This window comes from Chelonia mydas, chromosome 18 (assembly GCF_015237465.2).
Source record: "Chelonia mydas isolate rCheMyd1 chromosome 18, rCheMyd1.pri.v2, whole genome shotgun sequence".
Lineage (NCBI taxonomy): Eukaryota > Metazoa > Chordata > Testudines > Cheloniidae > Chelonia > Chelonia mydas.
Genome location: NC_051258.2, coordinates 21,006,322 through 21,012,321, shown reverse-complemented (window position 1 = coordinate 21,012,321; position 6,000 = coordinate 21,006,322).

The following is a 6,000-nucleotide window of genomic DNA, read 5'->3' as shown; positions in this document are numbered from 1 at the left end:
TTTAGAGGTTTTGACGGTCAGGCTTGACAAAGCCCTGCCTGAGATGATTTAGTTGGGGATTGGTCCTGCTTTGAGCAGGGGGTGGGACCAGATGACCTCCTGAGGTCCCGCCCAACCCTGATATTCTATGATTCTGTCTTCAGATACCATGTCCGCAGAAGAGAGGGCTTGGGGGGATGCCGCCTTGCCCCAGGGCAGGTGTGTAGAGGCTGCTCAAGAGTGTGGTGCACTGGGATGGATGCAGTATGGAGTGGCACATGCAGGAAGGGGGGGACTTGGGCAAAGCCGCCCCCGCCCCCCCGCTACACCTTGGACAGTGCCAGTGGAAGGACTGCAGGCTGAATTTTCTCAGGCATTAGGTCTTAGGCCTAACCCTTTGCACCTTCTCCCTGAGGCTTGAGCGTCTCCGCTCAGTGAAAGGTGTAGATTAGCACACTCCGTTGTTTCTCGTGAGGTAGCAGTGGGTGTCTCAATAGGCTCTTTCCTGAACTCAGACTCCCTCGGCTCCCTGTGGGTTCTGCAGGAGCTTATGTACAGTGAGCAAAGGCCATTTCTGAGTCTTTTTAACAGGAGAGAGTAGCAGAAAAGCTGTCTTCTATCAAATGTCATCTCTGGGGACAACCAACCATCTCCTCTGCTCCACTCAGTGAGGGAAGTGTCTCTTAGTTGTCAAGTTCCCGGTGTTTAGTCACTATACAGGCTGCTTCTATAATGCTGGGAATGAAATTCCAGACCTTAGCTATGGGAATACCCTAGAGAATTCAACAGAGAATTCCATAGGATAGCTTAAAAACAAATATCGAATGGATCCCATTCACTATTCAATTCTATATGTTAGAGTAATTTATATGGAACACTGGTGGGTTTATCCCTGTTCAATTCTATAGGACTTTTACGTAAGGGTTATTTACATGGCAGTATACCGTTTAGACCTCCTGGCACATGCACTCATATGTTAAAGCTTCTTTCCTGAAGAATGAGACAAAACTAACGCCTGACCATTGTGTTAAAAGGAGGTACACACATAGCATTAGTGCACTGTCCTTTGGCTGTCGTCTTCTAATGGCCTCCAGGTTCCAGACATGCTCAGTCCAAATTTAACATTGTAAAAAAGATGAGAAAATTATTCCCAACAAACAATAATGAATGAACAATGAATTTAGCCTCATTTCCTGCTTGCAGAGTATCTGTGGGCAGATTGACAAGCGCTGAATTATTCCTGCAGCCAGTAGCTGCATGTGCAAATTTAAGCTTTGGTTGGGGCAACAACGTGTACACGCAATGTTGGCATTCACTTTCTGTGAACATTTTTATGTGTAAAGCTGATTGCTCAGATCTCATGGAAGGAAAACAGGCAGGCAGCGTGAAAATTAAAAGGGGATTCGTACCGAGTAACCTTTGCAAAAGTGGGACTCTGGCGCCCAGGTTACGTTTGAAAACAATACTCATAAGATTAAAGTCAGTATGAATGGAAATACTTTTCTGAAGGATTCACCTAGCTCTGTGCTATGCAGCTGATGTTCAGCTGGACCTGCCTTAGGGGCCCTCTTTGGCATGGGCTTCCTAAGAGATTATCTCTGCTGGGCAGAAACGGGTACCTACAGTAGCTATTAAAGTCCAATGAGCAGAGATAAGTGAAACATCTGCCTCGCTTATAGCTATGTGTGTCAGGCTGCCAGCATGCCTCCCCCATGAAGCTTCCTGCTGATCCAGAAACTGCTCAAGCATATAATAAGCAGACTTCCAATGAGTTCAATCCTCCAGCTTTTGTTAATGTGCTTGCAAAATGTCTCTCTTCCTCCACCTTATGTGGTGTATTAATTTTTGGGTTTTGGTGTTGAGATAGTTGCTGGAGTGGCCACAAATTTCCTGCCCTCTCACTGTCCTATTTTAATGCTGCAGCGATTATGCAGGACTTTGGTAAGCAAGCAGGCTGCTAGATTCCTGACCCAGAGCTATCAGAAACACGGGGCCACTGTGTAAGTGGCATTCCCAGAGGAACTTATCAACCTTTCCTTTAGGCTTCATTCTGTAGAACTCAGTTAAGAAGCTGGGAAACTACAGTTGCTTCTCTTCCCAGTGGGCAGCTTTTCCATTTGGCACAATGATTCTCTCATCACCCTCTGGTTTCAGAAGGCAGGTGGCTTCTTCTTAATGTTGTGCATCAACAGGAAACGATGTCACAAGGGCTCTGGGAATAGGGTGTTAATTACCTTATTCTACATCAGCTCAGAAAATCACTTTTGCCAGTATTTGCAGATAGGTAAAAGGGGACCATGATTGCATTGTCTGCGTCGAGGGCCATTGGTGTAGACTTGGCAGTATTCGGGCACCTGTAGTGGGGACCTGCATTGGAAGCCTCTTGTACGAGACAAAATGTGTCCTCACCCCTTCCTCCTTACATCGTCCTAGTTTTGTCTCCTTTCAGTCTGTGAAGAGGACAAAGGCATGCGTACATGGAGCCAGCTGAGGTCGAGTTTGTTGGAGGAATCTGTCTCTCTTTTTCTCTCCTTCCTGCACATCAAAGTCAAACATTTATTATTCGAGGTCATTAAGTTGCAGATCCTTCAGCTGTCTAGTGTGGCTCAGGTGCTTTGCTTGGCTTATATCTTTGGACCAGCTGTAAACTTTCCCCTGAGCATTTTATTGCCAATTCACAGAGCCCCTCCCATACCTTCAACCAGTTCTGAACTGTAACTGATTTTGTATCTTTGATGTAAACCAGGGCTACTGTTGGGAATCTCTCAAGAATGACAGGTTTCAGAGTAGCAGCCATGTTAGTGGCATGTGGCACCTTAGAGACTAACAAATTTATTTGAGCATAAGCTTTCGTGAGCTTCCGTTGAAACGAGCTGTAGCTCACGAAAGCTTATGCTCAAATAAATTTGTTAGTCTCTAAGGTGCCACAAGTCCTCCTGTTCTTTTTCTCAAGAATGAGTTTCTCTGGTGCAGTCCCTGGGACACTCCCTGGTTCGGTCTGGGATGGAAATACAGGTCCCTACTGTAGCATTTCAGGGCTTACCAGAATGAGGAGTTGCAGAGTCATGAGACAATAAAAGACATTTAAAAATGGGAACGTAAAGGGCTATTTTCAAAGGTTAGCTTTTGGGTTTTGGTGGGTTGTCTGAAGCAGTTCCCCGAGCCGCAGTGAACATTCAGCTTAACTAGCCCCGCTGTTCTGCTCCTTGACTGTGAGCAGGCGCGATGATGTTTTGGTGAGCTAAGCTGCGTACCCTAGCGCACTTAAGTGCCAGCAGCAGACCCATCTCCTCTCAACTCCACAGAGTGAGATTACACCTAGCAATGGGGGAAAGCTGAACAATTCACACACAAATCAGTGGGTGCTTCAAACCAGAGATGGAGCAAGCTGATGCCTCCTCTATTTTCCCTGAGCTCCATGGCTCATCGCTGACTCGGCAAGGTGATCTTCGCAAGCTGCACAGATAACATCTGAGGTCCCCCTTCTCCCACCCTTGGCCTTTGATTTATGTTTCTATCCATGAACTGACATCATTGTGTGTAAAACTCGGCTACAGGGAGGTATAGGAGAAGTAACATGGTACATGGGGTGGGGGGGTATAGGGCTGGTGATGTGCTTTCAAGATCTCTCTAGAATGCTTTTTCTTTGTCAGGGGGAGGGCTCTGCCTGGAGGCCTGAGCGTTCCAGTCCCCCCGTGTGGCTCCCACAGTTCCTTACACCCCATGGCATAGTGAATATCCCTTCAGCAAAGAAGGAAAGAGCAGGGCTCCCTTGGGAGCCCATCCCAGCTGTTCCTCAAGCAGCTAGAGCCTGTGATGAGCTGATGTAAAAAACTGCACAGAGGAAGATGTTTGGCTTCTTACAGTTTGGTCGCAAAATTAGCAGAAGACTTCTTATTTGTTCTGAGCATGTCCTATCCTCACAGAGTTCTCTGAGCATGCCCGAGGGTTTGAACAGGACTTCTCTTGCAATTGGGCCTCTTTGTTGCTGGCTCTGGGCACCAGATCTGAGAGCAGGGAGACACTCTCTTGTTCTGTCAGTGTTCCCCCGCATGGCACACAGGAGAAGGAAGAAGCAGCCTAATTTGAATGTCCGGGGTGACTAGCAGATGGCAGGGGCAGGGGTAGGTTGCAGAAGGAGGAAAGGGAGACAGAGATGGACATGCTGGGGTGGGCGGGAGGTAATGACACCTTAGAGGACCTTAGAGGTCACCTTAGAGGTCAGTGGCACCTTAGAGGTCAGGCTGAGGCGCGAGAGAGGGGATAGTGGATAGTGAATGAGGTTGTGGGGTCTGATTTGTAGAAGTCAGTGGGAGCTTGTCTCTGAACTTAGAACAGGGTAGAAAATGCTAAGAACTCTGAAAAATCAGGCCCGAGGTATCTTAAATTGGACACCGACAATTTTGGCCTTAAGCTCTGTGCCTCAGTTCCCCATCTGTAAAATGGGGAGAATAGCCCCTCACCACAGGGCATTTTGTGAAGATAAATTCATTGATGTTTGTGAAGCACTTTGGTCCAAGGGCAGTAAGCACCAGAGAAAAGTCCACGAGGAAATTAATCAGTCTGAACTCTGTGGCATTTACTGCCCATTGTCCCCAAACTCTGCACTAACGGAATGATGAGGATGAAAAGAAATACCCATCCCGTGAGCACCAGCCATCCTGCACACTGAATGAGGCAGGTGTCCTATGGGAAAAAATAGAACGTAATTAAAGACTATCATACGCACAAGGGGCAAACTGAGGTTGCACAGGCAGCCTTCCCACTGGCATTGCCTTACTTTTAAGTCCTTGGCTTTGCAACCTTAACTTTCTTTCTAACACAGTTTTTTTTTTAAATATATAACTGCCTAAGATGATGATGGGAAGTTAATATGTGTTCTGTGACTGTGTGACTGGTGATGAATAGACGGGGAGGCTAGATTAATTGGTTCCACCTGGGAAATGATCTGAGTGAGAAGCGTTTTGTTTCCTGGACTGTTCATTTCTTAGGTGTGTGTGTTTGAGAGAGAGCAGTAAATCCTTTTGAATCCATTCTGAGGCAGGTTGTAACTAATTGGCGGCATTACTGATGTGGAAGGGTTATAATGGTTACAAGGCTAGATTACGAACTCTATGGAACAGAAGGGAGAAAATTTGCACAATGTTGCTCTGTTCACTTTGATACACACACATACACACACACTGAGTTCCAATGAATTTTTTCCCCATCTTAGCTTTAATTAGGTTCTATAAAACATTTCCAGCTGAGAGTTCTGGTTCAGTAATGACTATATCTTTCAGGTTCAAAGAAACCTGCATCTCTCCTCTTAGTAATTTAACAGTACATTTCACACTTGAAGGGCTAAATGCCCTCCAGATTTTCCAATCCTTTCTAACACAACTGTAAGAGGTATTGTTTTTACTACTAGCAAAAGCAACCTTTTCCTTTGATCTCTTCACTGTAAATTTGGCTAACGGTTGGAATTATCCCCAGTGCTGAGCACTAGATGTGGAATCAAGTGATGAACATCCAGTCATTCTGTTCCCAAGTCAATCATTTGACATTTTTGAATGTGAAGCTCCCATGCCCATGGCCTGCCATCTCACCAGTGCATGGAGAAAGGTTTTCATTTTATACTGTTGTACCTGAAAAGCCCTTCCTTTTAACCACTGCTCAAAATTGTGTGATTCTCAGCTGTATCTAAACTTTGTCCTGTTGAGGACCACTTAGCTCTCTATTTGCTCTTGCAGTGCAATTGAGGAATCACATTTTCAGCAGTGGCTTCAGATTTTGTGGCTATGCAAATACACTGAGTTTGCAGAATTGCTTGCTCATCCCTTTGGCCTGTGCAAACATTTGCCTCTGAAAATTGGCTAGTTAGGTGCAAATACTGGCAGATGCACAATTTTGTGAGAGCAAAAACGTGCATGTCCTGCTTGGTGAGTGCAAAATAAATTTGGTTTAAGTCTTGCTTAAATTTCACCAAGAAATATCATGGGAAGGATGATGGTGTCTTCAGCACCTCCAAGATCAAGACAA